Genomic DNA, 20346 nt, shown 5'->3' on the forward strand with positions numbered 1-20346 from the left:
AACAACTTGGATGCTTTTTTTTAAATTTTTTTAATTTGTTTTCATTTTCTTTCTAACTTCCTGAGTGATGGGGGAATGAAAGGGCTGACGACCAAATGTCTGGGATGTTCTGGGACCTCGCTGTCCCCTGAGCCAGATATGCACACATTCTCCAGTGCTGCAAGGACTAATCAACAGTCTCAGTAGTTCCTAACTAATGACCAGACTGAGTGGCAGCCCCCAGCTTCCTGTCATGCTGAACTCTGGAAGCCACTGATTGTTGGCCTGGCCAACCTGCCGCCAGCCTCTAGCAAACCTGCCAAAGTCATCTGCTCTGGTATTTTCTTGCCTCTGTGATTAAAGGGGTAGATCCTTCCCTACAACTGGCTGAACAGAAGGGAGGCAGAGGAGTTCTGCTTCAGGATGTAAAACAGATTCCTTTCTTTCCAGGCCCTAGAGGCAAACACGTCTATGGAGTATTCCTCTCACAGAAGAAACTTGCTTCTATTAAAATACTCAGGTTTAAAAAGATTAGAAGTTTTAAGACATTATCACAAATAATAATCTAAGTGAAGATAAATTTGAAGACCGTTCATTATAAATAATGTCTTTCACTTGCTCATTTTTTCCCACCAAATACAAAAGTGCTACAGGAAGATGAAAGTGAAGCTGATTATTTTTCTTATAGGAATGATACCATATCGATTTATATTCCTTAATCTCTTTCTCCTTCCCTCCAACCCCTAGAACTTTCTCCCACAAGTACTGTGCAGCCATAATGGGAGACAAGGGGAGATGAGGTAGTAAGTGGCCATGACAGCCCTTCCAGCCTAGGAGCATGCTATGTCCCTACTATTCCTCATGACTCACTGTACCAAGAATCCTCCGGAATTTGACTTTCAAAAGGCACAATTAAACACAACAGGAGTTTACCTCAAGCTGCGATGGATGGTGTGTCTGAACTTCTTGATTTACTAAGAAATACCCTTAACTTCCTTAAGGGAAAATGAGAACTTTTCCATTTCATTCTAATTCTTTCAAGGAAAAAAAAAGAAAGACAAGAAAGAGTAAAAGTAAAGCAATATCATTCAGAAGGCCTACCTGGAATACGAGAAGGTCACTGTCCCAAAAGACACTCTATAAAGTTCACTACCTGCCCCATTGCCTCGATCTGCAGCCTCGCACGCACAAGGAACAATGAAGTCACTTCCATTATACCACTGCTACAGTTTTCAGACTTTTTCAAAAAAGCCAGAAGAATCCTCTCCATATAATGACACCATAAATAACCTCCTAAAAAAACCAGTAAAACATTTTAACATTCCTTGGCAGTTTTCAAATCTTATCTGGTCTCCCAAATACCCCCAAATCATACCCAAATATGATTTTGCTTTCCCCATTTTACCAGAGAGGCCGCTGAAGTTCATGAAGGTAAGGAAGACAAGAAAAAAGTAGAATCCAGAACCAGGGCTTCTGATTCTGAATCCACAGTCCTACATCTGTGAGCACTCACAGGCCATCTGGCCTTGGCTACATTGGACAATGATCTAGGCTTAGATTCCCTTAATGCAAAAAAGGGAGGGAAGGAGAAAGAAAAAAAGGAAGGCTGACCCCACTGATGTTTACAGTTTCTTGGTTTCCACAGTAAAATAAATCTGAGAACCTTCTCAGGATACTTCACTGGCCGTGGCCTCTTCTCAGGTTTCTCAAGAGTAATCAGTAATGACTTTTTAGTTTTTTGTGTGTGTAAGCAAGAAGTCAATCGAAGTCAGCATAACCTTTGAGATGCCCATCAAATTGGCAGATTGGCATCAAATGGTCAGTCTGTTGCCCTGCCCAAGATCCCTACAGATCTGCTGTGGCTTATCCCCTATGCACTACATCAATTTTCTGGTTCCCACTGAAATCTAGAATTCACTCTAACCTCTAGCAGGTGTTATTTCCATTTTTCCAATGCAGATTCAGATGTGAGCCACCGACCCCTCTCTTCAGTTCTTCTCCCTGCAGACACCACAGACACCACTCACTCAAAGATCCTCACGGGAGGATCTCTCTAGCAGAGTTGTGAAACTTCAGTTAAACAAAGGTGGAGGTCTCCCAACACTTTCAGTTAATAGCCATCACGACACACCCTCCCGTTAGAAGCACTTGGCCACCTTAGCCCACAGGTCATTCTGATCCCAGCTCTCTTGCTGCTCAGACCTTATGGCACCACCGTAGTCCAGGGAGGGGAACGGAGGGCTGGCCTTTTCATGGAAAGGGCACAAAAAGGAGTTTTCTAAATAAAAAGCCACCACTTCCAGTTAGCTAGTGTTCCCCTCGTTTGGGGGCAGATGTAGCAATAATTAGCTGTGTTTTTAAGTAGCATTTTCCCTTTGCCACACTGATGTCAACCAACATGAAGCAGAAAGAATGCTCAGCCCACAGCCCAGCTCTGCTTTTGCACCTGGAACTCAGCTTCCCTGTCTGAAGACAAGCAGCTCAGGAAAGAAAGGGTTCTTAACTCTGTCTATGAAGAGGAGTTCGCATTACTGCCCACCTGACTTGGGACTAGAGGAGAAGGATGCAGAGCTGGCCCTGGGCTGCAGGGCACAGCATCGCTGCTAAGAGCAAGGACAGGAGGGCAAGAGCTCGAGAATAGGAAGCTTGAGTGGCAGTATGCGTGCAAGACGAGCCCGATAACCTGGTCCTCTCCCAACTCTACATGACTCTTGGACATGTTGACCGGGGTCAAATTGCCTAACTTGGTCAGATCTCATTTTCCTCACACGTGTAAAAATGTCTAATTTCGGCCCCATCTATCTCACAGGGTTTACATGGGACTGAAATGAGGGAATGTGTGTGAAATCATATAAAATTCATATAAAATGTATCACATTTACTATCAGCTGGCAGTCACGCCCACTTCAGCGGCCAGCGACATCAAGGAGTCATCCAGTGTAAACAGTTCTTCCAGTATAGATTTTGTTAAATGGATCACAAATCCTGCTTACCAGGATTGCTTGATACCAATTTTATGTCAGTTTTCAAAAACATAAACATCTAAGAAAAGGCAGGTGATCCTGTACAATGGCTGTGGGGAAAATTTGATTGCAATTTTTATTGGTGTTGAAATATTGGCACAGGAAGGCTGTGTCAGCATCATATTTCATATATATGTTTTTGTGAAACTCAAAAGGGGGTACTATTTGCAAGATTATAAAATTTATTGTAAGCCAAACTGTGGGAGGAGCCTCGGTGTCCATCGAAAGATGAATGGATAAAGAAGATGTGGTTTATGTATACAATGGAATACTACTCAGCCATTAGAAATGACAAATACCCACCATTTGCTTCAACGTGGATGGAACTGGAGGGTATTATGCTGAGTGAAATAAGTCAATCGGAGAAGGACAAACATTATATGGTCTCATTCATTCAGGGAATATAAAAAATAGAGAAAAGGAATAAAGGAGAAAGGAGAAAAATGAGTGGGAAATATCAGAAAGAGAGACAGAACATGAAAGACTCCTAAGTCTGGGAAACAAACTAGGGGTGGTGGAAGGGGAGGTGGGCGGGGGGGTGTGGGTGACTGGGTGACAGGCACTGAGGGGGGCACTTGACGGGATGAGCACTGGGTGTTATTCTATATATTGGCAAATTGAACACCAATAAAAAATAAATTTATAAAAAAAGAGAAAATAAATAAATAAAATTTATTGTATTTTTATTATTATTTTGGTATTATTACCATTTTTATTTACATGCTCATTATTATTGTGATATATGGGCTATTTTCCTTGCTAGCCATTAACCTAGATACTCTTAAAGCCTCATCCTCTAAGATCAGAAGGTTTATGAGATATTAAAAAATTGTTGTAATTAATTGTATCAATTTGGGCAACCAGTTGCATCATTCAGAAGTTGTATAAATTAAATCCACAAATAACATAGTTTGGGGGGGGGAAAGAAATAGAAATTCAATCTTGAGCCCCGGGATTCGAGGGCCAAGAATAATGGGATTAAAGTTCAAACTTGCACTCAAATTGGGAAGATAAATATTCTCCACACAATAATTTGTTTTCTGGAGGTCCAAAGGAACATAAATATTTTGAATTACACACACCATATTGCATTTTAGCATTCTTTGATTTTCTTTTTGAGCAGAGACTATATGGATGCTTTACTAGAACTACAAAATTTCTACATGCTTATTTCTACAAAAGAAAGATAAAGAGAATAACCTCTACCGCCTGAGAGGTAACCACCCTGTAATCTCACGGACTGAAGCAAAGGCCCTCAAACACTTAGAACCAGCATCATTCAAAACTACCTGCGAAGGAAGTGGCTTAAGCCAGTCTCATTTCTGCCCTGTTGCCTTCAGGTGATTCTGGATTTGAGGACTTGCTCTATTGAAGGGGTGTCCAGTCGGACACCACCCTGACCCAGAGGATGGACACAGGACCCCTGCCCTGGCCCCAGTGTGCTGGGGGCACCCCCCAACCCTCTAAACCCCCTCCCCCACACACACACAGCCCCACTCTCACCCTCCCATGCCCTCTGCCACAAGCAGGGCCCTCTCACCCTCAAGGGCGCCCAACCTGCCCAGGGGCCGATGCTCCTTCTCTGAAGCCTGAACGCGGAGTGAACACAAATACTGCAAACCACTCAGCTCGGATTCGCTGCCCCAGCAGCTCCGAGCTCTGCTCCTGAAGTCGGCCCTGCATTCCAAGAAACCCCCAAAATTAGAGCCCTGATAAGATAACCAGGTAATTAATAGGACAATTTCCCCTTCCTGCTATGGGCAGTATTTCTTTTTTAATATAAATTTCTCATCATCTTAAGCAATAGCACATTCTCTTCCTGTAATCCTTAATAGCTTGGCCAAACGAAGCAGTACAAACATGTTATTCATATTTTTTGTGTCTTTTTCTTTCAGTTTGTAGATTACACAAAACAATCTTGTAAATATATTCAGCCTTTTGGGGTTTTTTGAGTTTTCTTTGTTTTGATTTGCTTCACTCCCACAGCTGCCACCCCCTGCCTTTTTTTTTTTCCAGTACTGCTTCCATCTTCCAGATTTATAATCAGCTTTTTTTTTTCCAGGTCATATAAAGTGGACATTTTTCATAGTATCAAATATTAATTTACTACAGTGAATTTTTAGACAATTTTAGCTGCAGGATTTTTTTTTTAAGATTTTATTTATTTATTCATGAGACACAGAGAGAGAGAGAGAGGCAGAGACACAGGCAGAGGGAGAAGCAGGCTCCATGCAGGAAGCCTGATGCGGAACTCTATCCCAGGTCTCCAGGGTCACGGCCTAGGCTAAAGGCAGGGCTCAACTGCTGAGCCACCTGGGGTGCCCCAGGGTTTTTGTTTTTTGTTTTTCAGTAAAATTGTGTATGGACCTTGATATGCAAAAAAATTGATAGAAGCTTAGCTATATTAAAAAAACATGATGGTGATGGCTTATAACACCACCTATGGGCCCTAACCCTGCCCCTTGACTCATAAACTGCTCAGGGAAGACAACGGAACATAAGTCAAAAAAAAAAATCCACTTCTGTTGCATCATCTCTTATGAATATATGGCATTACATATATTGCTTACTATTCAATTAAAATATATTCTTATACATTTTTTAGTCTCTTTAGCTCTTACATAGATGATCAGAAGGGAAATCATTAGATTCAGAATTCCATATTGGGCAAAACCATTAATGACTAACTAGCAAGGGTCAGGCATGATATAAAAACATTTATTTTTATAATTTGAGATTCCAAACATTGTCAAAGAATTCATACATGCCAAACTGTTTTGTAATCATTGAAATAACAAGGTTTGAAAGCATTGAGAAGACAGAGCAATTTGAGATTATTTTGGTTTTATCTGATCAGGGAAATCCATCTTTCAATTACCTGTATGGCCACTCAAAGCATAACTATCCAATAAAATTGCTTCTCTCCAGCGGCAGCCTGGCCTTTATCCTGATCATAGCTCCATCTGAAAATAATGAGCATCGTACAGGACAACGGGTACCCTACAAGAACATCTTAGTTAAAGGGCCTATCTAATTGATTATGACCAAATTCCACTGGCACTCCAAATTGTAAAGATAGTGCCATATTCTAAATTGAATTTTCTGAAAGACTATCTGTACATTTCAACAGGCTAAGAATTCAGATTTCTGCCACAGTAGATGTCAGGGATTGATGCGAGCTGATGGAAAGAACGTGAAACCCTTGTGTTCTAATAGACAATTAACTTGTGGTAGGAAGAATTTGCTGGGCTTCTTTACAGGATGACCAAACATGCTGCCCATGTTTTATGGGCAGAGTCTCTATCATTTGCTTCCCAAGAAAAACAACTGTGTGCATATATGTGTGTACAGATGAATGTGTTAAACGATAAATCTCTTATTCTTTCGAATCCTTTCTGCCCCTTTCATGAAAAAGAATTACATCAGGCCTCTGTTGGCATGTACTTCAACTTCTAATCAAACAAAACACATGTATGTATCTGGCATATTCATATCTACATCAGACTGTAAAAGTAAAAAAAAGGCTATCTATCATCTGCACATTTGATTTCGAGCACAACAGCAACAAGAGGTATTCGGTGGGCTGTCAAACAAAAAAAAATCCATGACAGACCAGGGATATGCTATAAGAAAATGGAAGAGGGGTTAAGAAATCAAGGGAGAAAATTAGACGATAGGAACGAGAAAAGAAAAAAGAAATGAAAGCAGATAAAAGTTTAGAAAGCAAGAAAAAGGTCAAAATGTTCTTTAGAAGCAAAGACTTGAGTGGAAGTGCAAAGTATGGACACTGAGGTTGATTATGGAAAAACTGCTTCACCTTTGTCCCAATTTCTTCTTCTATAAAATGTATCCCACGTATTTACCCCTATTCGCAGGGGTAAATGAGGAAATGCAGGTACAGCAATTAGCAAGACAGTCAGCGAAGTAAATGTTCAATCCATGTTTGCTAACATGAGTTAGTGTAACAGGAAGGTACTGTAATTACTTGTATTGTTTATAGAACTTACTTTACTATTTTAACATAATTTCATCTTTCTAAATATCAGTTATTCTAAGTATCAAATTTTGCCATTCTTCCTTTTTAAAAAAATGTTAAAACTGGTCATAAGTTTATGTTTAACACTGGTCATAAGGTTAATATTCTAAAATAAGGAATACCGGGAAGAAATTAGTAACAGTCAAACCAGTTCATAAAGTATAATAGTGATCTTCAGCCAAACTCTTTAAAACAAGTTTTTCTTGCATAAATAAAGCTGAGATCAATTTCTTATGTTTTTCATCCCCTGCCCAAACATGGTTTGGATATCCCAGAATTCTAGGAAAATTCTAAGTCTTTCCACAAAGTTTGCTCTCTTCCCCAACTCCACTTCTTCTCTTTCCTCCTTTTTATATCCCAAAAATCATTCACAAAATTAAAAATCCCATTGTGAACAGTATTCATCTTAAAAGGGACAATCTAATCATTTTTTCAGAGTAGTTACTATCTTTCAATTGAAACATCTGTATTCTGACCTAATTTTTTTTTTTTTTTTTAGTAACAGTGAGCTCTGAGGACAGAAGCTACATTTTCTTCTTTTATATCCATCACAGTAACCATCTTAAACCTGTCCATGGAGCAGAAAATCAATTAATATGAATTATTGAATAATATATTTACTAAAGAGAAGAGGAGGAGAAGCAGAGGTTAATTTCAAAGGTCATCCAATTTCAGATTCCTAATGAAAATTCAGTCTTTTGGGCTTCACCTTTTTCCCTATGATTGAAATGCCAAGTACAAGCCGAACAGTCTGTTAACAATCTGAAAAGAAAATATATTACCATGATTGTCCAGGGAAACTGGAAGCGATTTTCTCTTGGGTTGGAGGTTTAAGCAAACAGGAAGCCCTGTTTAGGATTTGTCTTCATCATCTTTCATCACAAGTCAGCCTGGCTTCCTGATAAAGAAATGTGGAACTGCTTTCAGATACTCAACCACATCGGACAGAAATGCCAACTCAACCATCTCCAACTTTAAATTCAAAGTTGCGATTTCTAAACACCCCATTGCCATCAGACCACAGCTTTCGAAGTAAAATTTTGCCTCTTAATCTCTATGAGCAGTGGGCAGAAAATGTGTCTTTGTTGGTATCTAACCTCACAGCTAAGGGATCTCATTTTATTTCTACCACTGAACGTCAAGACTATGAGAAATAAGCCATGTAATAGAGAATAATAACTAATAATCACAGACCCCTGAAGGCGTTTTCTTCTTAGCATAAATAAGATAGTTTTCTATAGCTACTTGAAAAACTATTATTTATGAAATGAAACTTTAAAGACTTCCTATCAAAATCTTATAGTAATTTCCAGATGGAAAGTGCATAATACCCCACAATTTGTCTCTAATCTGTATTTCTTTTACAACCTCAAATTTCATGAAACTATTTAAGTTAAACTTGCTAACATAATAAACACATCAGTTTTCAGTGAAAACTAAAACTTGAGCATTTTAAATTCAAATAAATGATTTTCTACAAAGAGTTCAGATGAATTGATAATTTTACATGAAGAAGCTAATGCTAGAAAGTTGAGCCTGGAGTTCCAGTAGATACAAACTACAAAATGACTAGTATTTCATCTAATATAAAGTATAAATAAATAAATAAATAAAGCAAAATCAGAACTCCTGACACTCTAAAAATTATATTGACTTATCATTTCACACAATAGATTTTTATCTACTAGAGCTAAATATACCTATCATCTCACTTGATGTATTTGTAAAATCTATTGTCAGTAATATTTCCAAATATAATTTATTCTAAGGTTCCATTTTCATAGTATTTTTGAAAACTTTAAATTAATATAAGAAAGGAAGAGGTCATTGTAATGCAGAGAGAAAATCCAAGAGCAGATTCATCAAATATGATTGGTATCAGACTTAATAAGCATCTGTGATTTAAATATATCCCAAATTTAATTCTAGAAGTCACTGATTAATGTTGAAGCCAAGAAGAAGACAATGTAGGCAACTACCACATCACAAACATTCCAGATGTTTCGTGAGCCCAGTTTGCCCCCCACTTATCAGCCTATGACAACCACCATTCAGTCTTTCCTACTACCTTTCAAAATTGCATTTTCAATATTCATTTTTAAAAAACAAGAGGCAAAGTAGAAAGAGGAAAGTAAACTTGAACAAAGACATATAGTTTGTTTTCTGTCCAAGAAAATAAAATGTGCTCTTGTTGAAAAACATATGAATGAATTTCCTTAGAATGATGCAACCCCTCCAAAAAACTCACAGGAGTCATCACCATGGGTGGTAGGATGCTGAGTTTCTCACAGGAAGCGGCTCAGGTAATTGCTTGTTTGTTTTGTAGTGAGAGGCATCCTATTACGTGCCTACGGGTTTCTTCTATGAGAAAATCTGCCACATGGCCCATTTTGTTTCAGGCATTTCATAGGCATTTGTCTCATGTGTTTAGAAAGTCCATCATCTTAATAAGTGATCTGTAGAACAAATGACTAAATGGGAAATACATGCTGTTGGCAAACAAGCTATATTACAACATAAGAAAAAAGTCTACAAATAATGTAAAGCTATGAATCCCAAGTTAGAAAACACAGTCACTTCTGGAATAAGACCACAAATCGGAGAAGGGTTAGATTATCCGGCTGGTTAAGTTGTCTGGAAGGAATTCCAATGCTGAGGCCATTATTAGGCAAGCCCCATGAAAGGAAGTAAGAATTACTTCATCACTGTCTCTGTGGATCCCGGTGAGGTCAGTTTAAGAGTTCTACAAATAACTCTAGCTTGCGTACACTGCACCACACACCATGCTCCATGGTGGGGATACAGAATTGAATACTATCTGGCCCTTGCTGTCATGGAATTTAATTCAGCAGAGAAAACAGACCCATAAACAGATCATTCCAAATTAAGAAAGGACATAATGACAGAGCTATTCACAGCGTGCAATGGCATCCGAGGGAAAGAGGGCATTTGGTACCATATGAAGAATGGAAAGGCTGTCCTGGAAGGCTTCCCAGCAGAGACAGTCCCTGGCCTGAGCTTTGAAAGATGGGTTGGAGTCTTGCAGTCAGCCGGGTGAAGATGGGCAAAGGAACATTCCAAATTACAAAAGGGTGTGAACAAAGACACATGTGTCTTTGCAACTGCAAGCCATTTAGTATTACCAGGATATAAATTTTAAATTATATGAGGGTATACATTTTAAAAGCTAAAGTCAAAGAGGCTATATGGGCTCAGCCTCCAAAAACACGTGCACCCTGTTGGGAGCTTGGATGCTATCCAATGAGTACTGGGAAGTACCTAGAAAGCAAAATTTCTCCAGTCCCTTCACTGTTCCTCTCTTGTCACCAGCATACAAGACAGTTGTGAATCTATTGCTTCGGAAAACACTGGGGAAGTGGAGGCGGGGGGGTGGGGGCGCACTGAGGAGAAGTATCAACTTGTTCTTTCTCTTTCTGCTGCCATATTTGAATAAATGTTAACTCTGCTCTTTTATCGGCCTCATTGGATTGAACATAGGATATCTGGGATACAGAATAGAAAGCTAATGAGTGTCACATAGAAGCAATATTAGAAGAAAATGCATTCTAATACAGGGCAAGGGGGAATATACAGGTAGGTAGAAACCAGAGAAAGAAGACTCTGCAGGAGCAAAGAAGCGGGTACATGTAGGGCTATACATGAAATTTGCAAAGGCAAGGTAATGAATATCCAGAAACACATACAGCAACACAGGAATCATTGAAAGAGGAATCATTGTAACAATATCTAGGTGTATTTCACATGTAAAATATTGTTTTCATGCTTAAATAAGTGATTTCCATACATACAGTAGGAAGCATAATAATACTGAGTTCTATTCAAAAAATTTCTCCTGGGAACCAGTCCCATTATTTTATAAGGTATGTTCATGTATATAAAATAAATTAACCAAAAGAGGAAAAACAAATACATTGGGAAAAGTTAAGTGAAAGAATTGACCTGAGAAGAAGAAAAACATAAAAAGTAAGGCTGAACAAAGGAGAAAAAATACAAAGTCCAGCTGTAATAATCAACAACCTTCAGTGAATGCTTACAATGTTCTACTCTAAGTACCATCTGAAGGGCCTTAATGCTATCTCATTCAATCCTACAATAGCCCTACTATTGTTTTGCCCATTTTACAAATAAGGAAACTGAGGCTCACTGAGGTTGAATAACAGAACTGCTATACTGAAGCCACGCCGGTAATAAATGGCACAACAGGAATTGGAATCCAGGAGGTCAGAATCCAGCCCCCCTGAGTGAGAAGATCAAGATTACTCAAGAGAACAACTCTGAATTGAAACCATGCTTTAAGTGAAGCAATCTGACACACACACCCCTCAACAAAAAAACAAAAAGGCTTCCCTGAAAACAAATATCATGGAAAAAAGAAAGAAAATTGATTTTAATTCTCCTGAAATGTCTATGTTAAAAACATTGAAATCTGTGCTGTTTTCCAACAAGTTGCAAGGGTAGTAAGTACCATTGGCTATGAGGCCTAAATAACTTGTTACTAATAACAAAGCATCTTGGTTTATAAAGGAAAATTCTGTTATAGGAAAAAATAACTTTGCACATCTAGAAGGAAGCTACAATCAACATATGTTACTTTATGTGCATACACATGTCCTTACATCTAAAGAAAAAAAATAATAATGACATGCATGAAAGGCTTGGCTGCAAAAGAAAAGAATTTGCCTAAAGTCATGACGGAGCAAGTGGCAAAATCACTTTGGAAAATGTCCCTTGTTAGCAAAGTAAATTTCTACTTAGCTGTATCTTTTAATTAGTTAAATAAAGAAAGCAACCAATTACTCTGACCAGAAGTTTGTTTATTCAACACTTTATATTCAGAGCTAATAACCTCTACAGCTTCATGGTTCTGAATGTTTATTCATATTTGGGCAGAGTTAATCTGTCTGATTTCTCTATGGAAGGACACTGTTCTGAATATTGTTATATTATACAAACTACAGTTTAATTAAACAATGGAATAATGTTGGGTTTAAAAAGACCAGTATATGTAATTATTTTTATACTTCTAATTTCTATATTAATATAATTAATAAACAACACCTTTATTATCATTATTTAGTACTTATTGGTGGCTAATATCATCATTAAGTAATTAATGAACACTTCCACTCCAAATATTTTAAAATTCATTTATTCAGCACATCTTTATCAAATGCTTATTAGGTACAAAGAATTATAAAGGATATTTTCATGATAAATAAGGCACTGAACTAGAAATCAAGAACCAAAAAAAAAAAGAAAGAAAGAAATCAAGAACCTTAATAGTAGTCAACACGTCTTTTTATCTACTAACTCCCATAATTAAAACATAAATATTTAGATAAATCAGCAGGCTGATCTTTCAGAATACGTCTAAGCAAAGTTTGTCTCTGAAGGGACAACCTTTGTTCTGTTTTCAGTATATCTTAACCATATTAAGAAATCCAACCCACATAATAAGATTTCTATTTCTAAGACAGGAATGAATGCCTGATATTTTTAGTTTATATTTCTAAATGCAGCTAAGTTCTAAGTGTCCCTGTGGAGGAAAGAAAACCCACAACAGAAATCATTTGCTTTTTTTAATTTAAAATGTTACATCTTCAAGTCATACTTTCCACAATGAAAACATGTCCACTTGTTGACATGCTCTACTCTAGCTGAAATGACATAATCATTTCAACCCCCTGAATTTAAAATTGAAATGTCTTTTCCTTCTTTCAGAAAAGAAAGAACTACCCTATGATTAAATCTTCCCACAATTTCTTTTAAAGTACTTGAACTTAAAAAAAGAAAGAAAGAAAGAGAAAGAAAAGAAAAAGAAGAGAAAGTTCTCCTCTATTTTTATCAGAAATTACTCTTCCCACACAGACACTGTGGCTAGCTCAATGAGTGGTTGGCAAGTTGAGTTATTTACAACAGTAGACTTCTCCTCCCTCCAATCCCCCACTCTTTCCAGGAGTACAAGTGGACAGCTGCCTTTGAGGATTTCCTATCTTGTTCCCCTGGCCCTTCCAAACACTCATTTCTTTCCTCTATCCAGCTGTGGCTTCCCTCAAATTGCTGAACTGCACAGAATGTCCTCTTAACCCCACATTAGTTGCCATAGGAAATTGAGTCTTTAGATGATATAATGTCTAAACCATATCACCTACTCAATTCTTTTCAAACAAGAACATCTCTGAATTGCTTTTGAGGTCATTATTTGTTCATCTACACAGGCTTTATTAGGCCACTGCCATTATTAAATTATATATTCACCCAATACTTACTGAGCACCTATATAATGCAAGTTAACTTTACTAGGCCCTGCAGGAAAAAATTTAATGTAATGACAGACGCTGTGACTGTCCTCTCAGAACTCATGGTTACAGGCTGATGCAAGCCTATATAGATCTACTACAGGAAACACTACTAAAGTACTAGAACAGAAGAAAAACAAAAAGCAGAGGGAATGAGAGGGTCAGGAAGAGAGTAGGAGTTGTTGACATTGTCAGGGAAAGACTTCATTGATATTTTGAGATCCAGCTAACTGAAAGATCAAAAAGCACAAAAAAGACTGAAATAAAGAGGGACTACAATTCCAGACAACTAAAATACAAATTGGCGTTCTTTTTGGAATAAGGATCTGACTAACAATATCTAAGTGTTTATAGCTCTAGGAAAGATCACTGAAAATTACAATAAAAATTCATATGAATCAAGTTTTAAACCATATTCACTCAAAGGCATCAAGTATGTTCCCCCAGGACCTCAATGAGACTGGAGCTTTTCTCTAGCTTATTTCCATTCTACTTGCAACAATCTACACTAATTGGTGCCACTCTCCCTTCAGACAAAGCTCCTTTGGTGGTCTGAATGGCTCAGGTTTAATGAAGCCACAACCAGGCCTTCACCATAATCTTACAAAGCTCTGCACATTCAACCTCATTCAACAAACATTTGCTGGGCATGCACAACAGGCAAGGCTCTGGGCTAAAAAAATAAAGAAAGATGAACAAAATACAGTCCTTACAGTTAAGATGCTCACAGCTGGAGAGTCTACCTGTAAACAGTTACCTGAAACAAAATGGGAGAGGCATTGAAAGAGTAAGAAAAGGACCTGGACAAACAAAGGAGGAGCATTTAAATGGAGGAGGGAAAAAGAAATATTTCCGAGAGACCTCACAGGAAGGTGACCTCTGAGGAGCAGCTACAAGTATGCTTGCCCTTTTCTTACAGAACAGTAACCAAATTTCTAAGAATGAAGGCAAGAACCAATAAAGGGTCAAGGGTCAAAGGTCAAATTAAAATAATTAAATATGCTCTATAAAGGGATTTATACTTTATTCTCTAGGCATTAGGAAGAATCTTAAGCTATTGAAGAATTTTTTTAAGATTTTATTTATTTATTCATGAGAGACACACAGAGAGAAGCAGGGACATAGGCAGAGGGAGAATCAGGTTCACAGCAAGGAGCCCAATGCAGGACTAGATCCCAGGACCCCGGGGATCATGACCCAAGCCAAAGGCAGACACTCAACCACTGAGCGACCCAGGTGTCCTGAAGAATTTTAAATAAAAATAATTTTAAACAAATCAAAATATAACGAATGCATATTTGTTATCTATATCTAATACTAATGTTATAAGGTTACAATTAATGTGTAATTACATATATATGTAATAACTCTGGCAAAGTGATGCAAGATAGATGGGAGAAATAAAACTAAAAGCAGGAAGATGAATTAAGAAACTATTCCAGAAGTTCAAGTAAGAGATGAGGATTTGAACTTAATGAAAATGGGAATTGAGAGAAGGGAACAGAAAAAGGCTTCAAATGTATAACTGGTAAATCTTGATTTCCAACTACATATGTAAGGCTGAGAAACTAAAAATCTAGGAAGATCTCCAGGTTTCTGACTTGCAGAAAGGGTGGGTGCAGAATTACCAGTAAGGTATATCGAGCATCATAGAAGTAGAACTGTTTGGGACAGAAGAAAATAAGTTGATTGAAGCTTGTTAACTATGAGGTACTCATGGGTCATTTAAAAGGATTCATCCAGAAGATACTGGAAAAATTTATGACAACACCCTGCTTCCCATTCAAAGGTACATGGAGGAAATGGAGGAAAGAATCCAGACTGATTATGTCTTGGACTAAAAATAAACATTCAACATAAAAGTAGCCAGAGAATTAAAAAATACTTGGAGATTAAACAACACATTTCTAAACAACATGAATCAAAGAAGAAATCTCAAGAGAAGTTTTAAACTAAATAAAAATGAAAATACAACATAGTAAAAGTTGTGGGATACAGTGAAAACAGTGCTTATAGAGAAGCTGAAGAACAGTAGAAAGATCTAAAATCAATACACCAAACTTCCACTTTAGAAAACTAGGAAAAGAAAGTACAACTAAATCCAAAGTAGATGAAATCATAAAAATTAGAACAGAAATCAATGGAATTGAAAACAGGAAATAGAGAAAATCAATGAGACCAAAAGTTGGTTCTTTGAAAAGATCAATAAAATTGATAAGCCTCCAGTCAGTAAAACTAAAAAAAAAGGAGAGAAAACCGAAATTACTGATAACAGAAATGAAAAAGGGGACATCACTACAGGTCTCATGGATATCAAAAGAATAACAGAACAGTCTGAACAACCCTATCCCCATAAATCTGAAAGCCTAGATAAAATGGATCATCCTTAAAAGACACAATCTGCCAAAACTCACATAAGAAATGGACAATCAAAAGATGTCTCTATCTTTTAAAGAAATTGAATCAATAATTAATAACTTTCAAAAGAAGGGTACCTGGGTGGCTCAGTCAGCGAAGTGTCTGCTTTTGGCTCAGGTCATGATCTCAGGGTCCTGGAATCGAGCCCCAAATTGGCCTCTCTGTTTAGCAGGTAGCCTGCTTCTCCCTCTCCCTTTACCTGCCACTCTGCCTACTTGTCCTTTCTGTGTGTGTCAGATAAATAAAAAATCTTTAAAAAAATAAATAACATTCAAAAGAGAAAGTACCAGGCCCAGATGGGGTCACTGGTGAATTCTACCAAATAGTTAAGGAAGAAATTACACAAATTCTCTACAATCCCTTCTAGAAATTAAAAGCAAAGAGAATACTTCTAATTCATTCAATGAGGCCATCGTTGCCCTAATACCAAAAAAAAAAAAAAAAAATGACATTACATGAAAACTACACACCAATATCTCTTATGAACATAGATGCAAAATCCTCAACAAAATATTAGCAAATAGAATCCAAGAGTGGGAGACGTCTGGGTAGCTCAGTGGTTGAGTATCTGCCTTCGATTCAGGGTGTGATCCCAGGATCTTGGGATCCAGTCCAGCATCAGGCTACCCGCAGCAAGCCTGCATCTCCCTCTGCCTATGTCCCTGCTTCTGTATGTCTGTCTCTTATGAATAAATAAATAAAATCTTTAAAAAAAATCCAAGAAAAGATGTGGTCTATGTATACAATGGAATATTACTCAGCCATTAGAAACGACAAATACCCACCATTTGCTTTGACGTGGATGTAATTGGAGGGGATTATGCTAAGTGAAATAAGTCAATCAGAGGTCAAACATTATATGGTCTCATTCATTTGGGGAATATAAAAAATAGTGAAAGGGAATAAAGGGGAAAGGAGAAAAAATGAGTGGGAAATATCAGAAAGGGAGACAGAACATGAGAGACTCCTAACTCTGGGAAACGAACAAGGGGTGGTGGAAAGGGAGGTGGGCGGGGGGGTGGGGGTGACTGAGTGACGGGCACTGAGGGGCGCACTTGATGGGTTGAGCACTGGGTGTTATGCTATATGTTGGCAAATTGAACTCCAATAAAAAAATAAAAATAAATTTTAAAAAAATCCAAGAATGTATAAAAAGAATTATATACTATGATTAAGTGGGATTCACCCCAGGTATGCAACATTGATTCAGCATTCAAAAATCAAGTAATGGAATTCATGATATCAACAGGCTTAATATGAAAAATCACATAAACATATCTATAGAAGCAGAAAAGCATGTGACAAAAAGCAGCACTCACTCATAAAACTCTCAGTGAACTAGAAACAGAAGGGCACATCCTCAAGTTGATATAAAGAACATGTACATCTCAGCTAACATGATATTTAATGGAGAGAAACTAGAAGCTTTCCCACTATGATCAGGAACAAGGCAAAGATACCCCTCTTGCCACTCCTTTTTATTATCATGGGGAAGTCTAGATAATGCAATACAACAAGAAGAGGATTAAAGGTATACTGATTAGGAAAGAAGAAAACTGTCTCTGTTATCAGATGATATGACTGTGTGTGTAGAAAGTTTTAAAAATTCGCAAAAATCTACTGGGACTAATAAGCCACCATAGCAAGGTTGCAGAATACAAAGTTAATATAGTAAAGCCAATCATTTTCTTATATACTTGTGTAAACAATATTTGAAATTTAAGACAAAATACTATTTCCCTGGGATGCCTGGGTGGCTCAGCGGTTGAGCATCTGCCTTTGGCTCAGGACATGATCCTGGGGTCTAGGGATCAAGTCCCACATCAGGTTTCCTGAGAGGAACTTGCTTCTCCCTCTGCCTATGTCTCTGCCTCTCTGTGTGTGTGTCTCTCATGAATAAATAAATATAATCTTTAAAGAAAAATACCATTTACCCAAAAGAAATAAAGCACTTAGGTATAAACCTAACAAAAGATGGACAAGATCTAAACACTTAAAGATTAGAAAGTATTGTATTGCCCTATTTATGTGGTTTTATGCTACATTGAGAACCTTTTTAAAAGTTATAAGAATCATGTAGCAGAGCATTTTCTTCAGGGTTTTAGTCCACATAATGAAGCGATTCGTTCATGTGCATTAATTAAATGGATTCAGTGTTCAAGGTATACAAAGGACTATGCTGTGAACTGAGGATAAAAAGACCAATAAAAGACAGTTCTGCCTTTATTTAATTGGGGTATTGAAGAGGGAAAAGGAGAGAAGTCTAAGAGGAGAAAAGTGTAGAGTGGGATCTGGTTAATAATACCCTGGTTTGACCTATTTTATATTTTTCATTTCTTCTAGGGGTGAGGTATAAGAAAAGTCACCTAAGCCAGTTTGCAATTACCTAAGGGTTTCCTATACGAGGCTCTGTTAGCCAGATCGAACATGAGATGGCCAAACCTTGGAATCACTCCTCTAATGCAGTTTCTTCCCTAAGTAGCACCTGAAAAGAGCAAATGTGTTGGCCCAGAATCTATGCCATAGGGTGTAGGACATCAAACCAGAGATCTCTAAGACAGGAAAAGTGCTTATCTTCCCAGTAGAAGCACACTTCAAAGGATTAGACACGTACTTCAAAGAGTGTTTACCCTCCTGTCTCTTGGATGCCTTGGTCTAGTAGCCAGTACTAACACCCCATTAGCACTTCATTAGCCTGGGCTCAAGAATGCTGGAAAAGAGTCCTGGACCTAGGAAGCATCCCTAGACTGCAACTAAGAGATTCCTCCATTTTTCTTACCACTTTTATAAATGATCTGGTACTCATCCATCCCCCTCAAATAATACATATCTGAGTTCTAGAGTTGGTGTCAGCGAGACATATGCGACAAAGTAGGGCAAATTTTAACAATCAGTATCATATATCCAAATATTCCTTTAAAAATACACCATAAATAAGCACCAGGTCTAGAAACACTTTGGCAACAGCATCTCCAAAATCTTTACCTAATACTGAAATACACCTTCAACGTCAGATTTTTACAATAACTTCTTGGTCTTTCCTGTTTTCTGTATACTCCAATTCTGGCTGCCTGTAGACCATTTGACTCGACAATTCATAGTGCAACATCTGGGATATTGTGGACACCAAAATTCTCATACAGCAGTTCAAAACATTCTTTCCTCACAAAAAGCAAAATCATCTCCCTGAAGATTCTATTATTAGCACATGGAATCTGCTTCCACAGCATCCTGTAAGGGAACTGGACCCCCTTCTATAAATTTTCCCAGATGCAGTCCACACAGTGCCCATCAGACTGAACAGTCAAACACACCAACCTAACATAAACTGTACATTTGCCAGATAGAACTAAGATTTTAAGAAATTTTATGTTATTTGAATGTGCAAGAAAGATCAAGAATCCTAACTTACTAAGGGGAGAAAAGAGTAAGATCTCTTGATGCTATTTTGTTCAAAACTGCAGTATGGCACTTACTTTCCATAAGTAGCTAAAAAGAAAACTGGAAATATATGATGAAAATGAATTGACTATTACCCCTTTAAATTAATGGAGATTTCTGATAAAGCTGGATCAGTGCACTTCACCTCTCATAGTCTGATTGAAGGGTTACGTTTTCCATGGAATATTGAGTTGTGATTGCACTTGGGAATTCCAAATAATAAAGGATGAGAGAGAAAAAAAAATCTCATTTAATATGCTATCTTGTGAAAACACATTGGTAAATAAATGTCTCATCTGGGGATCATTTTGTATAATACAAAAATATCAAATCACTATTGTGCACACTTGAAATGAGTAAGATACTGTATGTCAATTATACTTCAATTTAAAAAATGCTCCATTAATAAATCTATACATATTTTTACTCAAATGGACACATATACATTGTTCTGAACCTTTCCTTTTTATTTGAATATTATATTTCAATATGTTTCTATATCCACCTAAGGACAGCTGCATATTTTTCTTTTTAATGGCTACATATTACTTCCATCATTTAACTTTACCTTGGGTTACTTCCAGTTTAGGAAGCTAAGTGTGAAATTTCCTTTTTTTCAGAATCTGGTTTCAGTATAGCTTTGCAAAAATAAAATGGAAGGCTCTCTCCACTCAGTTTCAGAGAAGTGTGTGTGTGGAGCTTTGAACACCATGAGCCTTGACCTTCTTCAAAGGGGACAACATCTTAATAATTTTTTTAACGGATCTTCTTCCTTGCAATTGTTCAGTTTGAGTTTTCCTTGTCATCTGATATCAATTTTGGTAATATGTACTTGCCTAGAAAATCATCCACGTACCCAGATTTTTCAATATCTGAAAAAAAAAAAAACCTTAAACATTTCTTGTAATTTCCTCTGTATCTGGTTATTTTTCCTTCGGTTTCTAATTTTGTGGGTTTGCACTGTCTCCTTTCTCTTTCTCTGAGGTTAACTAGTGATTTATCTGTGTTATTGGGAGATTGATTTATGTATTAGCTCTACTTTCTTTCTGTATTCTAATTTCTTAATATTTGCTGTAATTTTATGAAACTTCTTCCTCTTTCTTTAAAAATAGTTTTGCTGGAGTTTTTC

General features: G+C 37.3%; 1 long non-coding RNA gene across 1 annotated transcript in view; it reads right to left on the reverse strand.

The window, feature by feature from the left end:
• LOC112933645 (uncharacterized) overlaps nt 1–20346 on the reverse strand; it is a 401082-nt gene that overhangs the window by 251871 nt on the left and 128865 nt on the right. Inside the window, exon 5 of the long non-coding RNA XR_003237709.2 lies at nt 7821–7936. This is a non-coding gene — a long non-coding RNA (uncharacterized lncRNA). The remainder of the gene's footprint in view (nt 1–7820; nt 7937–20346) is intronic.

The sequence above is a fragment of the Vulpes vulpes genome, chromosome 4 (assembly GCF_048418805.1).
Source record: "Vulpes vulpes isolate BD-2025 chromosome 4, VulVul3, whole genome shotgun sequence".
NCBI lineage: Eukaryota > Metazoa > Chordata > Mammalia > Carnivora > Canidae > Vulpes > Vulpes vulpes.